We start from the raw sequence: 22,798 nt of genomic DNA, 5'->3' as shown, positions 1-22,798 counted from the left end.
ATATATCTCTAATTTACTTATCTATTTATATTAATGTTCTGTCCCCCCGTCTAGTCTGTGAGTAAGCTGTGGGAAGAAATATGTCCATTTGTTTTCTACTGTACTCTCCCAAGCACTTAGTGCAGTGTTCTGCACACAATAAACCCTCAGTAAAGACGACTGGATGAAAGGAGTCTAACCTGCTTATCAATTTACCGCCGCCATCCCGGGAATCAAGGTTCGACTGACAGGTACCACCGGGCCGGCTCGGTGAAGCCACCTTGGGACCAGAGGCTCAAGTGTAGTTTGCCACATGCTAAAGCACGTGTGTGATTGTGACCTTTGGTCTCTGGCTATGGGGGAATCATGAGGTGGGGATTGTTACACCGCTGTATTACAATCCGTTTCGGTGAGAACGTACGTGTTCAAAGCTTCCAATGTACTGTTGAAGGTTGCCAGGGGAATTGCAGAGGAGGAAAGGAGAAATTACATTTCCCTGTAACCAAAGGGAATGACTTTTAACACCACTGTAAAGAGTGATTCTGGAGAGAGCCAAGCCCAGAGTTCTCTTGCAGGGGTGTGGAGTTGCGGAGTGAGAGACTGACAAAAATCTCTTCCCCCCCTTTCTTTTTTTTGGTGCTGGTGGAGTGAGGTGGTGTTTCTAGTTCTGCACAGCTGGCTCTTCATGGAAAAAAGTCCACTAATTGAAATGGAGGTAAAGTAGGCCAGGGAAGTAGTGATTAAATGACTATTTGGGGGGTTTCTGGTGTAAAACTAAGTTTTAAATCTCTATTTGAATTTGCCTTCTAGCATTCTTTTCAATTAAAGTATTATTTGTTAGCAGACGTGTATAATTGGAGTTGTAGAGTTCTCCAAAGCACTCGGGCAGAGTTCTCTTTTGGATTCCGGCCACATTCCACATCTCCTTTATTCTTTTTGAATGCCTGTTAATGCTCTTCATTCTAGGTATTTTAGACTCATGGCTACTGCCTCCTGAAACATGTGATTCTAATAGCAAATCTGAGGCGGTTTCCCAGTGTCTTGATTTTAACTCACAATAAGATGTTCAGTTCAGCAGTTGGCCTTGTCTCAGTGAGGTATTGGGGGTTTGTTCTAGAAAACAAAAACTTTTCACATTGGCTTTAAAGCCCTCCATCACCTTGCCCCCTCCTACCTCGCCTCGCTTCTCTCCTTGTACAACCCAGAATGCATACTTCGCTCCTCTAGTGCTAACCTTCTCACCGTGCCCAGTCTCGCCTGTCTCGCCACCGACCCCTGGCCACGTCCTACCTCTGGTCTGGAAGGCCCTCCCTCCTAAAATCCGACAGACAATCACTCTCACCCCCTTCAAAGTCTTATTGAAGGTCCGTCTCCTCCAAGAGGCCTTCCAGGCTATACCCCATTTTTCCTCATTTCCCACTCCCTCTTGTGTTGCCCTGACTTGCTCCCTTTGCTCTTCCCCTCATCCCCCCAGCTCCACATTACTTATGTATATATCTGTAATTTTATTTAATTTATTTGTATTGATGTCTGTCTCCCCCTTTCTGGTCTGTGAGCTCGTTGTGGGCAGGCAACATCACTGTTGTTGTTCTATTGTACTTTTCCCAAGTGCTTAATACAGTGCTCTGCACACAGTAAGCACCTAATAAATATGATTGAATGAATGTATGAATGATCTATTCCACACCCTAGTTCCAGTAATTCTCAAGTCCCCAGGAACAGGCAGAGATATATTTGAGGGTTCGCAGTCCTAGGCTAGCCGCCTCAGCCTGAGAAGGAGCTTGGCCTAGTGGAAAGAGCACTAACCTGAAGTCAGAGGACCAGGGTTCTAATGCCGGCTCCTCCACGTGCCTGCCGTGAGACCTTGGACAAGTCACCTAACTTCTCTGGGCCTCAGTTCCTTCATCTACAAAATGGGAACTCAATATCTGTTATCCCTCCTACTTGAACTGTGAGCCCCAGATGGGGGCCAGATTATCTTGTATCTATCCCAGCACTTAATACAGTGCTTGGCACATAATAAGTACTTAAATACCACAATTATTACTGTTATTATTACTTAGATTAATGCCCAGCTGGAGGTTACGTTTCCCAATAGCCCCTGCAGCCAATACTTTACTCTTCTGCTCTCATCTGGATTTCTTGGAGATCCAGGAGGGAGGAGGGGGAAGAGTTAAAGGGTAGGCAACTTCCTGAAATCTCCTGCCCTGAGTCTAGGCCTACTTGACCCGTAGTCAGGAAAGGCTTTTACATTGGCCCTATTTAAAACTTGAAAATGACAGGAGCCTCCTCCCTCCTATGTCCATCGATGCAATTTATGTAACCTTAACCCTAATTAGTCGAGGCAAACGGAACAAATCCTTACTATAGGTTTCGAGACCGGTTCAGTAAGAGATTTAATACTAGTTCACTTAAAATCTCTCTCGATGGACTCCCTAATGGAGAGCACTTTTTACCAAGAATTGAAAGTAAAAAAAGAGTATTTAGTCTTTTTCAGTGTGGAAGTAGAGGGCTGTGGGAAGGAGCAATCACTGAAATAAAAACATAGCGGTGTCCTAAGCCCCCAAAGAAGTCCAAGTTAAAATACGTTTTTACTCTTTTACTTTTACTCCCTCCTATGTCAGTCGAGTAATTTTCCCAGTAACCTCTCCCACTGCCATAGTAGTGGGAGTAGAAATGATAGCAGAGGCAGTACTTTTTGGGCGCCCACTCTACTGGGCACATGGAAAGTTCAGAATCAAGCAGTTGACACAGTTCTTTCCCTCAAGGAGCTTACACTCTAACAGGAGAGGTAAAAATATTTCCAAAGCAGCCTGGAGATCTGGGGAGATCCACTGTACTAAGCGCTTGGGAGAGTATAATATAATAGAGTTGGTAGATGCATTCTCTGCCCACAAGGAGCTTACAGTCTAGAGGGGGAGACATATTAAAATACATTAGGGTTGTGTATTAATAAATACCAAAACTACAATTATTATTATTATTATTACTATTATTACTAAAACTGGAGACCAGTTTCGACCCCAGTTCAAACTCAAAGTTGAGTCCCTGGCAACTTAGAAATGCTTTGAGCTCCACAAAACCAAATCCAAATGTCTAGTAATAGTAAAAGTGTATTTTAACTTGGACTTCTCTGGGGGCTTAGGAAACTGCTATGTTTTTATTTCAGTGATTGCTCCTTCCCACAGCCCTCTACTTCCACCCTGCAAAAGACTAAATATTTTTTTTTAATTCAATTCTTGGTAAAAAGTGCTCTCCATTAGGGATTCCATCGAGAGAGATTCAAGTGAAAAACTAGTATTAATCTCTTATTGAACCAGTCTCGAAATCGATAGTAAGGATTTGTTCAGTTTTCCTAGTCTAATTAAGGTTAAGGTTACATAAATTGCAAAATACCGATCAGTCAATTAATCAGTGGTATTTACTGAGCACTTACTGTGTGCAGATGTACTAAATGCTTGGAAGAGTACAGTAAATACATCAGGGTTGGTAGACAGGTTCTCTGGCCACACAAGCTTACAGTCTCGAGGGGGAGGCAGACATTAATAACTATAAATTATGAATGTGTACATATGATTAATATTAATTCTAGCAGTCTTGTTAGCATTCAGCTGCCTAGAGGAGAAACTCAACAGTAGTTCTAAATAAATCTCACAGAAAATGAGTGTCAGCCCAAGTCTTAAAAGTTCAGTAGGTTGAAGAATGAAAAAAGAAAAGTGGGCTGCCCTAAACGATCATTATTCCTATTTGATCAATCATTGAAAGGTAAATATAGAGCCAGTTTCATCCAGTTTCTCACCACTACTTGCCAACATGGCTTGTGAGCCCTAGAAGCAGCGTGGCTCAGTGGCAAGAGCCCGGGCTTGGGAGTCCGAGGTTATGGGTTCGAATCCCAGCTCTGCCACTTGTCAGCTGGGTGACTGTGGACCAGTCATTTAACTTCTCTGTGCCTCAGTTACCTCATCTGTAAAATGGGGATTAACTGTGAGCCTCATGTGGGACAACCTAATTACCCTGTATCTACCCCAGCGCTTAGAACAGTGCTCTGCACATAGTAAGCGCTTAACAAATACCAACATTATAATCATTATTATTACGTTGGTTAGGGACTGTGTCCAGATCTTTTATCTTCCCTAGCGCTTAGCATACAGAAAAGCTCAGTAAATACCATAGTTAAGAAAGGAGGCACAGTCTAAAGCCCCAGGCCGGGAAGCGAAACTAAAGCCGTTTAGTGTTAAAGCTCCAATTTGCTAAAGATTTGCTGGGTGACTCTGATTTGAGAAGTAGTAACCTGCCCTCTCTGTGCTTCAGTTTCTGTATCTCTAAAAGGAGAAAATCGCCAGCAGTGCCACCTCCTGAAAGCGCTATATATCTATAAAGTTCAAATGGTGTTTCTGACTCTTCTCGTGACGGCCCCGCCGTGCAATATACGAATGGACCCCGGGAGGTATCGATCCCCCTTCCGTGTCCCCAGTCGATAATGACCTTGACCACTGCTAGTACGTATCATTAAAAGATTCTTTATTTCCATAAATGTGCCCCCCACATCTCCCGTGTCGGCCTAGCATCTGTCGGGGCCTCGAGCTTAGCCCACGGGAAATAAGGATCTCTCCTTTGCCTGGAGCTGCAAGTTGGAAGGCCGAGCCCATATCGTGGCCACCTCATCGGAACAAACTTTCTAGATGGGGTTAAGCAAGGTTTAGGCCTGTCCTCTCCGCGCTTGACTGGTTTGGCCCCTACAGCTTCATCCTCCTCCAGCTAGGGACTGACTGCTGGGATATCACCTGTCCCCGGAGCTCTCCATCAGCATCCCTGGGTTGGACTGAGATTTCAAGGGAAACTTTTCATCCGCAAGTGAGGCCCCCAAATCAGCTTTTCTGTACCCCCACAGATTCTTGAATATAAGGTGGCCAGACATTCCCAAGCGAACTGGATGATCATGCTTTCGGAGGTTCCCTCCCATCTCCCGAAAGCCCAAACATTAGAGCCAAATAACCAGTCAATCAAGAGTTCCATTTTTGTGTAAGCTCATCGTGGGCAGGGCATGTGCCTGTTTATCATTACACTGTACTCTCGCAAGAGCTTAGTACAGTGCTCTGCACACAGTAGGCGCTCAATAAACACGACTGACTGAATGAGGTGTCAGGAGAGAAGCTTTCAGCAGAACAGACGGTTGTGGCAACTGCTGTCGCGTAGCTGAACGGACACTTCTGGGGCTTGGATGGGAATTTAATAAGAGCAACGACAACAGTAATTATAATAATAATAGTACTTGTTAAGTGCCTACCTCTGTGTCAAGCACTGGGGTAGATACAAGCTAGTCAGGTTGGACACAGTCGCTTTCCCACATGGGGCCCCCAGTCTCAATCCCCATTTTACAGATGAGGTAACTGAGGCACAGAGAAGTGAAGTGACTTGCCCAAGATCACACAGCGGACAAGTGGCAAAGTTGGGATTAGAACCCATGACCTTCTGACTCCCAGGCCCATGCTCTATCTCTATGCCATGCTGCTTTCCGGTGTGATGTAAGGTGATGGAACAGAGCTCAGTGTTGCCAGAATGTGTATTATCACTTGCAAATATTGGTTAAAATGTGAGAGGAGAATCAGGAACGCTCTTCCGACAATGCATATCTGTCTGGATACAGTGCAATATGGTGTCAAAAGAGCGGTCGTGGGCATGTACGTGGTACTAGATACAGGATGAGCACTACAAAAACAAGTTTTCCTTATTATGGGATTCTCCTGAATTCTAGAGGAGTTTGATGCATTTTTTACAATAATGGAAAACCCCTCTTTTTTTTTTTACAAAGAATTTCATGCTTCCATGAACTTGGAAGTTGCTTTCAAATTCTTCCCTATCATTCACTAAAAACCGACGTGTCAGTTTTAGAGTAAACAGGCAAGATGGGGAAAAATGTTGCCATGGTAACAAGGGATTTCAGTGATTGGTATCCATGGTGATTGTTGCTAAATTCTGAGAGATTTTAAATGCTTTATTTAAAATACAAAAGAACCGTGCAGCTGTCTGGAATGCTAAGGGGGAGGGGAAAGTGGTCGGTGTGATCTTTTCGGATAAATACGCACAACACTTAAGAAAAAAGGATAAGCGTCAGCTTAAAGTCAACCAAAAACTGTACGATGCTATAGTTGCAATACGATGCACTAGTTATTGAAAGACTGTTATCCCTTTAGCACAGAATGCTCTCACTGGACCCACTGAGCTTCATTCTTTAACAGTTGCTGTTATCATACATTGATATCCAAGATCATCTCAGCCTGGAACCACAGTTTATCTTGAATCTAATAATAATAACAATAATAATTATGGTACTAAGCACTGAGGTAGAGACAAGCAAATGGGGTTGGACACAGTCCCTGTCCCATGTGGGTCTCACAGTCTCAATCTCCATTTTATAGATAAGGTAACTGAGGCACAGAGAAATTAAGTGACTTGCCCAAGGTCACACAGCACACAAGTGGCGGAGCTGGTACTAGAACCCTGACCTTTTGACTCGCAGGCCCATGCTCTAACCAGTAATAATAATAATAATACCGATGGTTATTGTTAAACTTACTATGGGCCACGTCCTCCCGTGGTCCTGGAACACCCTCCCTCCTCACCTCCACCAAACTCATTCTCTTCCCCTCTTCAAAACCCTACTTAAAGCTCACCTCCTCCAAGAGGCCTTCCCAGACTGAGCTCCCTTTTTCCCTCTGCTCCCTCTATCCCCCGCTTCACCTCTCCGCAGCTAAACCCTCTTCTCCCCCCTTTCCCTCTGCTCCTCCCCGTCTCCCATCCCATCCCTTCAGCACCGTACTTGTCCGCTCAACTGTATATATCTTCATTACCTTATTTATTTTGTTAATGAGATGCACATCACCTCGATTCTATTTATTTGCTATTGCTTTAATGAGATGTTCTTCCCCTCGATTCTATTTATCGCCATTGTTCTCGTCTGTCCGTCTCCCCCGATTAGACCGTAAGCCCGTCAAAGGGCAGGGACCGTCTCTATCTGTTGCCGATTTGTACATTCCAAGCGCTTAGTACAGTGCTCTGCACATAGTAAGCGCTCAATAAATACTATTGTATGATTAAATACTATGTGCAAAGCACTGTTCTAAGCGCTGGTGGGGGATACAAGGTGATCAGGTTGTCGCGCGTGGGGCTCACAGACTTAATCCCCATTTTACAGATGAGAGAACTGAGGCACAGAGAAGTCAAGTGACTTGCCCAAAGTCACACAGCTGACAAGCAGCAGAGATGGGATTAGAACCCATGACCTCTGACTCCCAAGTCCGGGCTCTTTCCACTGAGTCACACTGCATGCTGCTTCTCAATGTACACCAGGCATCTTTCCTCCCTACTCTTGTGGCCCCTGAATAACTGCTCCTACAGTTACTGGGAAACAGCACGGCTTAGTATATAGAGCAGGGGCCTGGGAGTCAGAAGGATCTGGGTTCTAATCCCAGCTCTGCCACTTATCTATTGTGTGACCTTGGGCAAGTCATTTCACTTCTCTGTGCCTCAGTTACCTCACTTGTAAATGGGGTTTAAGACTAGGAGTCCCATGTGGGTCATAAACCGTGTCCAACCTGATTATCTTGTATCTATCCCAGTGCCTAGGACGGTGCCTGGCACATAGTAAGCCCTAAACAAATGCCATAAAAAAAGAGAGAACTGAGCTTTCCATTCGTAATACCCTGAGGTGTTGAGCTCCCGGGAAGCTTTACGAAACATAAGAGCAGAGGGAGTATCTTGTTTGGCTCGTAAAGTGCCTCACAGAGTATGGGCATCCAATATATACTCATAGAGAATGAAGCAATAATAATAATAACTAATAATTATTATGGTACTGGTTAAGCACTTACTATGTGTTAAGCACTGTTCTAATGCTAGGGTAGATACAAGTTAATCAAATTGGACACAGTCCCTGTCCCACATGGGGCTCACACTCTTAAACCCCATTTTCCATTTGAGGTAACTGAGACCCAGAGAAGTTAAGTGACTCACCCAAAGGTCACACAGCAGACGTGTGGTGGAGCAGGAATTAGAACCCAGGTCCATCTGACTCCAGGTCTGTGTTCTATCCATTTATTCATTCATTCATTCAATCACATATTTTGACCGCTTACTCTGCGCAGAGCACTGTACTAAGCTCTTGGGAGAGTGTAATATAACAACAAACGTCTTTCCGTGCTGCTTCTCTAGACTCAGTTTATATTGGACTTTTTTCATAATACGGGTATTTCAGAAATCTCCTTAGAAAGGCAGTTTTGGGGCAGTTTAAAAATAACTCCTTATTTAATGCCCGTGGAATTTACTGCCCTCAAAAAAGACACGAGAATATTTCAGCTCCTCATGCTTACTAAGATGAAATGTTCCTGAAAGCATCTTTCTTTTCACAATAGAAATCTTGCAAATAGCCACTGGCCCTGAGCAAGTAATCATTTATTCCAGACAAGTCAGAATGTTCGTTTCATCTTTTTTCCTACTACTTGGGCACCTCCCGGAATTAGAGGTGACTAGCGGAAAATACTCAATTCGTGGGTTGATCCATTTTCTTCTTTTTTTTATGGCATTTGTTAAGCCCTTACTGTGTGCCAGGCACTGTACAAAGCACCAAGGTAGATACAAGCTAATCTGGTTGGACACAGTTCATGTCCCACATGGGGATCACAGTATTAATCTCCACTTTATAGATGAGAAAACTGAGGCACAGAGAAGCCAAATGACTCACCCAAGGTCACACAGCAGATAATATAATAATGGCATTTGTTAAACGCTGGCTATATGCCAAGCACTATTCTAAGCACTGGGGGGGAATACAAGGTAATCAGGTTGTCCCACTTGGGGCTCACAGTCTTAATCCCCATTTTACAGATGAGGTTATTGAGGCACAGAGAAGTTAAGTGACGTGCCCAAAGTCACACAGCCGACAAGTGGCAGAGCCGGGATTAGAACCCACAACCTCTGGCTCCCTAGCCCATGCTCTTTTCACTGAGCCATGCTGCAGTACAGGATTAGAACTCAGGTCCTCCTGAACCCAGGCCTGTACTCTACCCGTTAGGCCTCTACAGTACTTAACTGCAAGATGGCTTGAGAGTCAAATGAGAAGCGGCACGGTCTGAGCGGAAAGAGCACGGGCCTGGGAGTTGGAGGACCTGGGTTTCAATCCCGGCTCTGCCAGTTGCTTGCTGCATGCATCGCCTTAACTTCCCTGTGCCTCAGTTTCCTCAACTATAAAATGGAGATGAAATACCTGTTCTCCCTCCTATTTAGACTGTGAGTCCCACGCCAGACAGGGACTGTGTCTGACCTAATTAACTTGTACCTATCTCAGCTCTTAGAACAGTGTTTGACAGATAGTAAGTGCTTAACAAATACCACGAAAGCAACGAAACATAAATAAAATTGTTCCCAAATTCACTTGGTCCACCTGGCTAGTTATGAGAGCTAGTGTAAATATGCTATAATAAGCGCTTAATCTCAGGAAGATTAATTACGGAAACATCTATCATCCCTCCCAAGGTGGATTTTGTCCTTAGGTTGGAAACTCTTTAAATCGGGAAATATTTCTGCTGCTACATCTTAACTAATCCAAGGTGCCACTGACCCAGATAAATAATAGTGAATGTAGCAAAGGAAAAAGAAAATACCTTCTCCCGGGATAGAAAGAATTTCATCCTTTGCAAGAATAGACCCTCTTTCGAGAACGGGAAAAACTGTTAATGATGAAAATCAATCGGTATTTGGAGCATTCTAATAAAGACTTTGGGACAGTGAAAACCCACATACTAAATATAGAAAACTGGATGACTGAATTATTTTTAAAACAATCGTGTTCCTTAATTTGAAAATGAGCCGCATAGAATCCTAAGTAGGTTTTTTGTCCGCTAATTAACTTTTTCAATTGAAGATTTTCATAATCTGTCTTCGTACTTTGTCCCCCAGTGTTTGTTAGTAATTTCATTTTTTCCTTGGCTTAAATGATCCCTAAACATTAAGCCCATCAGTCTGCAGGGCACACATTAGGGGTTTCTTTCACTGATGTCGAACATTTAATGGCATCGTCTCATCACGCTACACAAAGGGAGCTCACTTCTTATCTCATTCTGGGTCCCCGTGGAGTTTATCACACTACAGAGTGTCCACTGATGGCTAGGGAGGATCAGAGAAGGTAGAATAGAATTAGAGACAGAATTCCATGTATGATTCATTAACACCGAGTCCCAGAGGCTTTAAAAAGATCGGGACGCGATGAAAAAGCTGAAGTTGAAGTGAAGCAGTGGTTTGTGGAGAAAAGTGGGTTCGGTCACCTACCTAGTTCTCTTGCCCAAATCACCAAGGAACTATACCGCCTGGCAAAATTAGTCTGTGGACTGCCATCTCTTCCGGGACGGCTCTCGCTTCCTTCCCGGGTTGCGACGGCAAGCAGAGACTGGGGAGAATGTAGGGGTGGCTTAAAGAATTGTTCCCGGGCCCCTTGCGTGAAACCTCTCCCTCATAATAATGTTGGTATCTGTTAAGCGCTGACTATGTGCAGAGCACTGTCTAAGCGCTGGGGGAGATACAGGGTCATCAGGTTGTCCCACGTGAGGCCCTCATCTCACTTTCCCCCCAACACAGAGCAGCACAGCTAGGGAGGTCACAGCTGTGGCTTTACTATAGCAGAGCCTGTGATGAAGACTGGGCAAGTCACACCCCAAGCAGCGTGGCCTCGTGGAAAGAGCACAGGCTTGGGATCCGGAAGACCTGGGTTCTAATCCCACTCTACTCATCTGCCATGTGACCTTGGCTAAGTTACCTCATCTTCAAAATGGGGATTTAGACCGTGAGCCCTATGGTGGGACAGGGACTGTGTTTGACCCGATTATCTTGTATTTGCATCTACTCCGGTGTCTGGTACAATGCCAAGCACATAATAAGTGCTTAACAGATACTGTTATTATTATTATTAGAAAGAGATCTCCTTGTAGATTTTCCACTGTTCTTGGAGCACAGGCTGCTGAAGAGAAGCAGTGGGCCCTAATGGATAGAGTACAGGCTTGGGAGTCAGAAGGATCTGGGTGCCAATCCCGGTTCATCTCCTGTATGACCTTGGGCAAGTCACTCCACTTCTCTGTGCCTCATCTGTAAAATGGGAATCAATACTGCCAGCCCCATGTGGATACAGTCCAACCTGATTAGCTTCTCTCTACCCCAACATTTGGCACAGTGCCTGGCACATAGTAAGGGCTTAACAAATACAATTTAAAAAACAACAACAACTAAAAAAGGCTCCTAAAGCAGGTATCGGTGGCAGAGGTCTCTTAACCTTCTCACTGCGGGTCTAGCTCGTCTATCTCACCGCCGACCTCTCGCCCGCTTCCTACCTCTGGCCTGGAATGCCCTCCCTCGTCATATGAGGCAGATAATTGCTCTCCCCACTTCGAAGTCTTATTGAAGGCACATCTCCTCCAAGAAGCCTTCCCTGACTAAGCCCTCCTCTTCTCCCACTGCCTTCTGCATCACCCTGACCTGCTCCCTTCATTCATCCTACCTCCCAGCCCTACAGTACGTATGGATAATATCTGTAATTTATTTATTTATGTATACTAATGTCTGTCTTCCCCTCTAGACTGTAAGTTCACTATGGGCAGGGAATGTGTCTCTTGATGCAACGTACTCTCCCAAGCGCCTAGTACAATGCTTTGCACACAGTAAGTGCTCAGTAAATACGACTGAACCGAATGAATGCCTCTGCCACTTCTCCATTTGAGGCTGAGGTTCCGAGGCCCAAGCAGTTTGATTTGCGTTCCTCCTCTGATCTCCCTGCCTCTGTGTGAGCAGAAGGGGCTGCTTGAGGACACAGACGTAGGACTACGCTTCGGGCCTGTGCTCCCCAGATCTAAGATCTATGGTTCTGGCGAACCTTTGTTCTCCCCGGTCCCAGGTGCCCCTACCGTCCGGCCAGCCGGGGAATCCAGCTCTACTGCGTGAGGCTTGGCATGAAGCTGGAAGGTTCCCCGGGGCAAGAAGCACAGGAACTATTTTAGGTTACCCAGCCTTCTACCCCCAACTTCACGGTAGCAACTGGAGAGTTTCCAGGAGGGTACCAGTCTCGCCTATGGGAGGGAGGGTCAAGCAGAGGCATAGCCATTCCATTCCTATACGTCCCCTCTAGACTGAAAACTCACTGTAGGCAGGGAACATGTCTGCTAACTCCGTTGTACCATACTCTCCCAAGTGCTTAGTACGGTGCGCTGCATATAGTAAATGTTTAATAAATACCATTGACTGATTAACAAATATCATTTAAAAAACACACAAAACATTAATATCATCATCCACTGTGCGCCTGTTGGTACTCATTGCTCCAACAGAGGAAACACGATTGGCAGAAATAAAACAGTGTATGTTAATCACTATCACTTAAATCAATTCCTGGAACAAATTCTTGGTCCAAAGTCTTCGTGACCGGGCTGAGGCTCGTCTGTTGTTTATATCAGGAGATTCCTTCTTCTAGCTTCATACTGGTGCCATCACTGCTTGGGAAAACAATCTCAATCGGTTTCAATCTGTACTGACCTACCCAGCAGGCAGAAGTTTCGAGACGGAGCAAGTTGAGTTGCTTTCCCAACGCCGAGGGGATTTTTCAATTCTGCTTCTGGGTGGTAATGGGAATTCAGATCCATTCAGGTTCCGCTGGATTGAACACTGGTTGGGTTAGGTTTTTTTTTTCTTCCAAACCAAATGATTAAATAGATGTTTCTGTATCAATTAAAATTATTTTAAAAAGTTGTCACTTAGAAGACCCCAGTGATTAATTATATAAATGCTAGAAGGGGAAATCAGAGTGGGATGACAAAAATCGTTTTTAACATATAACTGTCTATTTTGATTGTGGGCAGGGAATGTCACTGTTTATTGTCATATTTTCCCAAGCATACAGTAAGCACTTAATAAATATGACTGAATGAATGACTGAATCATTTCTGTGATTTAAGATGAACGAAAAGGAAACATGGACATTTCTGGCATTCATTCATTCAATCGTATTTATTCATTCATTTGCATTTATTGAGCGCTTACTGTGTGCAGAGCACTGTACTAAGCATTTGGAAAGTACAGTTCAGCCATAAAGAGAGACACTCCCTCCCCTCACCGGGTTTACAATCTAGAAGGGGGGAGACACCAACACAAGTAAACAGGCATCAATATAAATAAATAGAATTATAGATTTGTCCATATATACACAAGTGCTGTGGGGCAGGGAGGAAGGATAGAGCAAAGGGACCGAGTCGGTCAACGCAGAGGGGAGGGGGAGCTGAGGAAAAGGGGGGGCTTAGTCTGGGAAGGCCTCTCGGAGGAGGTGAGCCTTTAGTAGGACTTTGCAGCGTGATTCTTTGGCAGATTTGAGGAGGGAGGGCATTCCAGGCCACAGGTAGGACGTGGGCCAGGGGTCGATGGTGGGACAGGTGAGAACGAGGCACAGAGAGAAGGTTGGCACCAGAGGAGCGGAGTGTGTGGCTGTGATGTAGAAGAGAAGGGAGGTGAGGTAAGAAGGGGTGAGGTGATGGAGAGCTTTGAAACAAACTGTCACCACTCCTTAACACTTGATTATGAACTAGATTCTTTGTAGAAAAACAATGTCAACACCTTAAAAGAAAAGTCTGTGGGCACATTAGGGGGAATGTCAAGGAAAGCACCGGTCCCAGCCCCTTTTCAGAATATTGGTTTAGATTGACTAGAATGGCAGCAGGGTCTAGTGGAAAGAGCCTGATTTAATACCTGATTCTCCCTCCTTCTTAGAATTTGAGACCCATGTGGGTCCTGATGATCTTGTATCTATCCTAGTGCTTAGTACAGTGCTTGGCACATAGTAAGCATTTAACAGACACCATTATTATTAGCAGTAGTATTATTATTATTACTAGTAGCAGCAGTTTGTCAAGCACGATACTAAACGCTGGGATTGATATAAGATATCAGGTCCCGCACGGGTCCAAGTGGGAGGGAGAACAAGTGTTGAATCCCCATTTTGCAGATGACGGAACTGAGGCCCAGAGAAGTTAAGTGTCTTGCCTAAGGTCACAGAGCAGACAAGTAGAGAAGCAGTGTGGCTCGGTGGAAAGAGCACGGGCTTGGGAGTCAGAGGTCATGGATTCGTACCCCAGCTCCGCCACTTGTCAGCTGTGTGACTGCGGGCAAGTCACTTAACTTCTTTGGGCCTCAGTTACCTCATCTGTAAAATGGGGGTGAAGACTGTGAGCCTCACAAGGGACAACCTGATTACTCTGTATCTACCCCAGTGCTTAGAACAGTACTCTGCACATAGGAAGAACTTAACAAATACCAACATCATTATTATTATTAAGTGGCAGGCTGGGCTTCGAACTCGGGTCCTCTGATTCCCTGGCCCATACTCGTTTCCACTAGGCCATGCTCCTTCCAGTTTAACAAAAAACAACACTTATCATTATTTTTTTATTAGTAGTTGATCCAATTATAGCACTGCTTAGGTTTTGTAATCTCATTTCATTTGATGATGATGAATATAATAATATTGATAGGATTTCTGTACTTACTAGACACCAAGAACTGGGCTGACTGCTGGAGGTAGACACAAGATTCATAATTACATCAGTCCCGGTCCCCGTCCCATATGGGGCTCACAGTTGGAGAAAAAAGGTGACCTTGAGCAACTCACTTAACCTCGCTGGGCCTCAGTTACCTCATCTGTAAAATGGGGATGGAGACTGTGAGCCCCATGTGGGACAAGGACTGGGTCCAATCTGATTTGCCTGTATCCAACCCAGCGCCTAGTACAGTGCCTGTAAGTAAGCGCTTCACAAATACCACAATGGAAAGAGCCCGGGCTTTGGAGTCAGAGGTCATGAGTTCGAATCCCAGCTCTGCCACTTGTCAGCTGTGTGACTGTGGGCAAGTCACTTCACTTCTCTGGGCCTCAGTTACCTCATCTGTAAAATGGGGATTAAGACTGTGAGCCCCACGTGGGACAACCTGATGACCCTGTGTCTACCCCAGCGCTTAGAACAGTGCTCTGCACATAGTAAGCTCTTAACAAATACCAACATCATCATCATCAATTATTATTATCTTTTTTTTGCAGATGAGGAAGTTGAAGCACAGAGAGGCTAAATGACTTGGAAGCAGCATGACCTAGTGGAAAGAGCACCGACCTGGAAATCAGAGGACCGGGGCTCTAATCCCTACTCTGCCCCATGTCTGCTCTGTGACCTTGGACAAGTCACTTCCCTTCTCTGGGCTTCAGTTCCCTCATCTGCAAAATGAGAATTCAATACCTGGTTCTCTCTCCTACTTAGGCTGTGAGCTCCATATGGGACCTGATGATCTCGTTTCTATGCCACGTCTTCTTACAGCGCTTGGTACATGGTAAGCACTTAATAAAATCCACAATTATTATTTCATTATTATTATTCAGTAGACACAGAAAGAGGCCAAAGGGCAGGGTATTGGGGGCTGCGTTCTGTGTAAGAATCCTGGATTCTGTGAAAGGTGTTCAATAGACTGTGAGCCCGTCACTGGGCAGGGATTGTCTCTATCTGTTGCCGAATTGTATATTCCAACCGCTTAGTACAGTGCTCTGCACATAGTAAGAGCTCAGTAGATACTATTGAATGAATGAATTTACAAGGCATTTTCAGCCCGGCATCTTCTTTAGTTTCTCATCCCTGCAGCTTCGGGGCCCTGTCTTTGCTAGTCTTTTCCACCTGTAAATTGCTTTCTATTGTTCTAGCCAGGCAAAGCTCCTGAAACTTAAATAGACTCTTCTATTCACTGAGTGTGAAAAAATAATAATAATGACTTCATTCCCCACAGCCCCGAGTTTCGGCTGAGAACTATAAAGCACATTTCTAACATGAATTGAGCCACCAAGGCTCACAGCAGCTGAGGATGTTGTGTAAAGAACAGGCAAGGGTCAGGAAATTAAGTTCTAAAGAGAACCCAGGAGCCCTGACTCTTGTGGTCTCTTCTTCTGTCTGCTAAACAACACTGACCCACAAGTACTGTATCACACTGATTTAGAATTCTCTCTCACTTCCTCTGCTTATTTACGAAGTGTTGAAAAAGTGAGTTTTCCCCAGAGCTTTGGAATCCGCAGTGTGTGTCATTTCTAAATTAATTAGATGACAAACTGCACGATGGGGGGGGGGAAAATCCACATAAATTATATCCTGAGGAATGCGATCCCATTGAAAAAAAATAACGATCAGTTGGTTATTGAGCGTGATCAATAACAATGCGCCGTAAAAATCAGCATACATTTCATTTCGACGTGAGGCATTTAATAAATGTTAAATATGAGCTTGCTCTGAGTGCGTAAACAAAGGTTGAGGGATAAATTGGGGCAATCCTCCAAAACGCCAAATTCTGCTAGGCTTCTAGGATGCTTCACTGCAGTAGCTTAGAGGCCCTCGAACCCTCGATCTAAGGATCAGCTGGGGAACTTCAAAGTCGTTATCCTCTAGACTGTAAACTCCTTGTGAACAGGGACCAAGTCTACCAACTCCCAAGTGCTTAGTACAGTGCTCTGCACACAGTAAGCACTCAGTACCACTGATGATCATGAGAAGTAACGTGGCGTGATAGCAAAAGCACAGTGTCAGAGGACGTGAGTTCTAATGCCAGTTCTACCGCTTGTCCGCTGTGTGACCTCGCACAAGCCACTTGACTTCTCTGTGCCTCAGTTACCTCATCTGTAAAATGGGGATAAAGACTGTGAGACCCGCATGGGACAACCCCATTACCTTGTATCTACCCTGGTGCTTAGTGTTTGGCAGCGTGGCTCAGTGGAAAGAGCGCGGGCTTTGGAGTCAGAGGTCATGGGTTCAAATTCCGGCTCGGCCACTTGTCAGCCACTTGTCAGGTCCACAAACTTCCACTCCCAGCAAAGAGAAGTACAAACGTATCCTTTTTCCAGCTTTCCTCCAGCCCTCCGGGAGAGGCAGCGAGCCTTTATTCTTGCTTCCCCAGCTCCTAACTAGTCACTCTCCACAGCGCAGTGAACATGGGTAGCATTAAAACGGTGCATGAGAAGGCAACTCCGATGGGCGTAGCCAGATCAGGAGCTGAGAAGGATCCTCTCCTCCCAAAGGCAAAAGTTTGGGAATCTGGGAATGGCCGTGGTGAGGCCCCCAATCAATCAATAATATTTATTGAACGGTTATTCTGGGTAGAGAACGCGAACTGCTGTTGAGGAATAACTGCAGTATCTAACCCACCACCACTACCAAAAGTGTTGAGCACAGCTGCACAAGGCCTTAATTTTCCATGTTCAGTTCAGAACTCCAGAATATTAATTCCATCGTATTTATTGAGCACTTACTGTGTGCAGAGCACTGTATTTTGTTATTTGTTAAGCACTTACTATGTGCAGAGCACTGTTCTAAGCGATGGGGTAGATACCGAGTAGTCAGGTCGTCCCATGTGAGGCTCACAGTCTTAATCCCCATTTTACAAATGAGGTAACTGAGGCACAGAGAAGTTAAGTGACTTGCCCACAGTCACACAGCTGACAAGTGGCAGAAGCGGGGATTCAAACCCATGACCTCTGACTCCCAAGCCCGGGCTCTTTCCCCTAGGCGCTTGGGAAAGTACAATAAGAAACAGTGACAAGAAGCAGCCTGGTTTGGTGGAAAGAGTGGGAGTCAAGCGGTCATGGGTTCTAATCCCGCTTCTGCCACTTATCAGCCGTGCGACTTCAGGCGAGTCACTTAGCTTCTCTGGGACTCAGTTCCCTCAACTGTAAAATGGGGATGAAGTCTGGGAGCCCTACCTGGGACCCCCTGATTACCCTTGTATCTACCCGTGCTTAGAACAGTGCTTTGCACATAGTAAGCGCTTAACAAATGCCATCATTATTATTAGTCCCTGCCCACAGTGAGTTTACAGTCCAGAGGAGGGGAGACAGACATGAATACAAATAAATACAATTACAGATGTGAACATAAGTGCTGTGGGGCTGGGGGTGGGGAAGAGAAAAGAGCAAATCAGGGCAACGGTATCAGTCTTCCTACTTGTCTTATGTCATTGAGTCATTTCCAACCCAGAGCGACTCTACAGGCACATCTCTCTCAGAAGGCCCCGCTGTCCATCTGCGATCGTTCCGGTAGTGGATCCGTAGAGTTTTCTTGGTAAAAATACGGAATACCTTCGCTTCCTTCCGCGCCGAGTCTCCGCCCTCGACTCCCTCCCGCGCTGCTGCCGCCCAGCCTGGGTGCCTTCCACCGGCTAGCCACTGCCCAAGCTAGGAATGGAACGGACAGGCCTCTGCCTGACTCTCCCTCCCGCAGCCGAGACTGGTAGAGCACTGGAAACTCTCCAGGTGCGACCCGGAGAAGGGGTACTCTCCCACTTGTGCAAAAATCCCCAAAGCCCACAAGTACTTGCCTGGAAGAGGTTTAAATTTTAAATAATCAAATGTCTGACGAGGTACGCCCAGCTCCAAAATGGCTGAGTTCCAAGAGGGAAGCTGTGGCTGTGTTCCTGACTGAGATAATTTTTTCAAAGTGATCAGGTTTGGTCATAAGGGAATAGGAATGATGATGATGATGATAGTATTTGTTGGTGGAAAAGAGCCCGGGCTTGGGAGTCAGAGGACATGAGTTCGAATTCCGGCTCTGCCACTTGGCAGCTGTGTGACTGTGGGTAAGTCACTTAACTTCTGTGGGCCTCAGTTACCTCATCTGGAAAATGGGATTAAGATTGTGAGCCCCACGTGGGACAACCCGATGACCCTGTATCCACCCCGGCGCTTAGAACAGTGCTCTGCACATAGTAAGCGCTTAACAAATACCAACATTATTATTATTATTATTATTACTATGTGCCCAGCACTGTCTATGCACTGATCTATCCCTGAGCTAAGAAGGGCTTGGATTTCAGCCCCACAGCCTTTACCTCCACATCTATAAATTATTTTTTTATTTCAATGTCTCCTTCCCTCTCTGGATTGTAAGCTCATTGTGGGCAGGGAAAACATCTACCAACTTTGCGGTATCATACTCTCCCAAGCGCTTAGAACAGTGCTCTGCACACACAGTAAGAGCTCAATAAATAGCAATGATGATGATGATCTCCACAGTCATCAAGGCAATTCCTTCCTCAGTAATAATAATTATGGTATTTGTTAAGCGCTTACTCTGTGACAAGCACTGTTCTAAGCTCTGGGGTAAATACAAGGTAGTCAGGTTGTCCCACAAGGGGCTCACGTTCTTTATCCCCATTTTCCAGATGAGGTAACTGAGGCCCAGAGAAGTTAAGTGACTTGCCCAAAGTCACACAGCTGACAAGTGGCGGAGGCGGCATTAGAACCCACGACCTCTGACTCCCAAGCCCGGGCTCTTTCCACTAAGCCGCACTGCTTCTCAAGACCATGAGCTCGTTGTGGGCGGGGAATGTGTCCATTTATTGTTGTATTACACTCTCCCAAGTGTTTAGTACAGTGCTTTAGTACAGCGATTGACTGATTTCACTGGGTGAGGCCTGCAGTGTAGCTCACAGCTGCGGCCTTGGAAAAACAGAAATGAACCAAACTTCCCCTGCAACTCTTCCCACTCGAGGATGGGGGTGCTACTGCCCAAGGCAACAGCCAACTCTTCATCCTTCCAGTATGTATTTGGCAGAGAAAGTAGCCAGCCCTTTGAAAATAACAATAATAATAATAATTATGGTATTTGTTAAGCGCTTACTATGTGCCAAGCACTGTTCTAAGCACTGGGTGTGGGGAAATACAAGGTAATCAGGTTGTCCCACTGGGACTCACAGTCTTAATCTCCATCCTACAGATGAGGTAACTGAGGCCCAGAGAAGTTAAGTGACTTGCCCAAAGTCACACAGCTGACAAGTGGCGAGACCGGGATTAGAACCCATGACCTCTAGCTCCTAAGCCCGTGCTCTTTCCACTGAGCCAGGCTGCTTCTCAAGCTGCAGTAATTCCTTCAGACTTATAAGGAACTAATTCATCTTCTTGGGAGTTTGAAATATTCACATTTCTGCAAATACACTAACTGCAGAATTCGTTAAGCGCTCACAAAGTGCGAAACACTATCTTTTAAGCACTGGGGTCCATAAAAGATAATCAGGTCCCACATAGGGCTCGCAGTCTAAGCAGGAGAGAGAACAGGTAATGAATCCTTATTCTCTGGATCCTCCAAACCCCTTAGAGGTATCTGATCCTTATAGATGACTTGGAATTCGTTTGGAGAGATGTGCACAAATTCAGGTATTTAATATGTAGCAGTGACAGTTTCCTCTGTGTTGTCCATTTACTTGATTGACGTCACGTAGAGACATACAGGGAAAATGTTTTATCCCTAATTACTGTAGCCTTCAAGAGCTTGATTTCGGTTCGTCTATAACTGTTCCCATCTTCCCCATAAATGCAAAAATAGGATAATCTGGACTACAGAATAGTGAATTACCATAATTCAAATGAGCCACTCTTATGCAGCATTATTTAAATCATGCAAATTATATCCCCCTGCTTGGATTAGCGAGATTCAGCTGGTTTATGTTACATTTATGGGGGGGAGGGGGTGTAAGGGGGAGGAGTATGAGGAAAAGAGAACATCACAACGCAGAGATGATTAGGAAAAGAATTCAAAAGGACTGGAAATGGTCCACAGAGGAGTTGATGATTGTACAATGAGCCACATCATGCCTCTCATCTGAAATGTGCAAAAATCTGATTCACGCACCTCATGTTTCACAATAGTTGCCTTAAATGTTGTGACTAGCTCAGGAACAATCAAAAGTCAGCCTCATCCCTTCGGAGAGATTTGCGAAGATAGCATTTCCCAAACTATGGGCTACTTTAGAGTCACGAATGACTAGCTCGACAGGCTTATCTGGGGGCATCAGTGTAAAAAGAGGTCCCTTGGCAGGACAAAGAGTTCTTTTCAGTCCTCACAAAAAAAATTTGTAGCCTAATGACAGTAATGCCAGCTCTCAATTATCCCTACTAATAGGTGGTGAGGGAGAGAAGGCAGAGCCACAAATCATCGAAAAATCTCCCTTTCTAGTGTCTTCTTCCCTATAAAACTTTAAAAGCGGCAACCGATGGAGATTTATCTACTTTCTCTCCCAAGCTTACCCTCTTGTGGAGGTTCTAATAGAAGGAAACAAACTGGAGTCAAGCCGGAGAGAGGAGTATCTAAATAACCTGCAAACTAACTCACGGACCCTTGGCTAATTAAGAGTTGACTGAAGTCAGGGATTTGTGGGAAAGTTCAAAGAACTGAATAAAGGAATTTGTAAGGAGGAGTTTTTTGGAGAAAAGTCACAGTGCATGAAAATATTAATGACATGATAACGTTGAGAAGCAGTGTGGCTTAGTGGAGAGATCACAGGACCCGGAGTCAGAAGGACCTGGGTTCTAATCCTGGCTCTGCCACTGGTCTGCTGTGTGTCCTAGGACGTCACTACACTTCTCTGTGCCCCGGTTACCTCATGTGTAAAATGGAGATGAAGACTGCGAGCCCCACACGGGACATGGCCTGTGCCCAAACTTCATTAATTCAATAAACAGACACAATCCCTGTCCAAAATGAGCTTACGGTTCAGTGGGGGAGACAGACATTAACATAATAAATTACAGATCTGTACATAAGTGCTGTGGGGCTGGGAAGGAGATGAATATAGGGAGCAAGTCAGGGTAATGCAGAAAGGAGTGGGAGAAGAGGAAAAAAGGAGGGCTTAGTCAGGGAAGGCCTCTTTATAAACTTGTTTCTACCCCAGTGTTTAGTACAGTGCCTAGTACATAGTAAGTGCTTAAAAAATACCATAAAATAAAAAACAGAAACACAATTGTCATAAAAATCTATGAATGGATATGGAGGAGAAATCTGCAAAAAACATTGAGTCAGATTGAGGACTAATTCTTAAAAATCATACAAATTTAAAAAAAGATCCCCATCCTCTAATTTCCAGAGCCACTGTGTCCATCCTAATAGACACGCTTAGAATTTGAGCCTTCTTTATTTCCATCTTGTGCAAGGAAACCACGTATATGAAATTAGCAAACGGAACCATCCTTGATCAGTGAGCTAGTCTTAATAGCTGAGGACCGTTCCTTCCAAACAGGTTGGGGAAACAGCTCTTTCTCTTTCTAAAGAGGATAAGATTTCCAGTCAGGGTGTCTAATTCTGCCTCCAGCCACCTCTTCCACTGCAAGAAGTTCTTAGACACTGTATATTTGGACCCGGGAACTACTTCTCATTTAGCCGAATGATGTCCAGACAGGACAGCCAGTCACTCAGTGCTGCCCGAGTTGTACCGGTGGCATTAACGCTATGCGGTGGCCTATTAACATTCGCCAAAGACAAGATTAAAGCTCGACTTTCTCCCAAGGAACATGAGAAATAGGTGCCAGTGTTTAAGAAGCCAAGTGCTGTCAGTGATTTCTCAGTTTCCCAAACAGATGCCACTCCTTTCACCTCCCAGTCACTGCCTACTTCGGTGATTTGAGAATTAACTGCACGAGAAACAGATTGGCGGCTCCCAAGCTGCTGTCCCTCGGGGGGCCGACTTGAGCCGTTCTGCAAATTCGAGTTAGCACACTGCATCTTCTGTGCCTAGATACTACACACTCTGAAGAATCCACTTAACCGTCTATATGGAAAACAGGGTGATGAAGATCATCTGGGTTCTGCAAGTACCTCCCACATGCACTTTTCCTCAATTAGCCTCTGACCTCCTGATGTTTTATTAATACGTAAAGAAAATTTTCTAAAGCACTTAAAAAAAGGACACAGAGAGAGCATGCGCTCCCCTGTTCTCCAGGCTAAGGGGA

The 22,798-nt window shown here is 45.0% G+C and overlaps 1 long non-coding RNA gene across 1 annotated transcript in view; it reads left to right on the top strand.

Annotated features, from left to right (window-relative positions):
• The first annotated feature begins 416 nt into the window (after positions 1–416).
• The window catches only part of LOC114806601, a 37,937-nt gene continuing 15,555 nt past the window's right edge, over positions 417–22,798 (top strand). The window contains exon 1 of the long non-coding RNA XR_003754644.2: positions 417–694. This is a non-coding gene — a long non-coding RNA (uncharacterized LOC114806601). The remainder of the gene's footprint in view (positions 695–22,798) is intronic.

The sequence above is a fragment of the Ornithorhynchus anatinus genome, chromosome 2 (assembly GCF_004115215.2).
Source record: "Ornithorhynchus anatinus isolate Pmale09 chromosome 2, mOrnAna1.pri.v4, whole genome shotgun sequence".
Classification (NCBI taxonomy): Eukaryota; Metazoa; Chordata; class Mammalia; order Monotremata; family Ornithorhynchidae; genus Ornithorhynchus; species Ornithorhynchus anatinus.
This window is presented reverse-complemented; position numbering and strand designations above follow the sequence as displayed.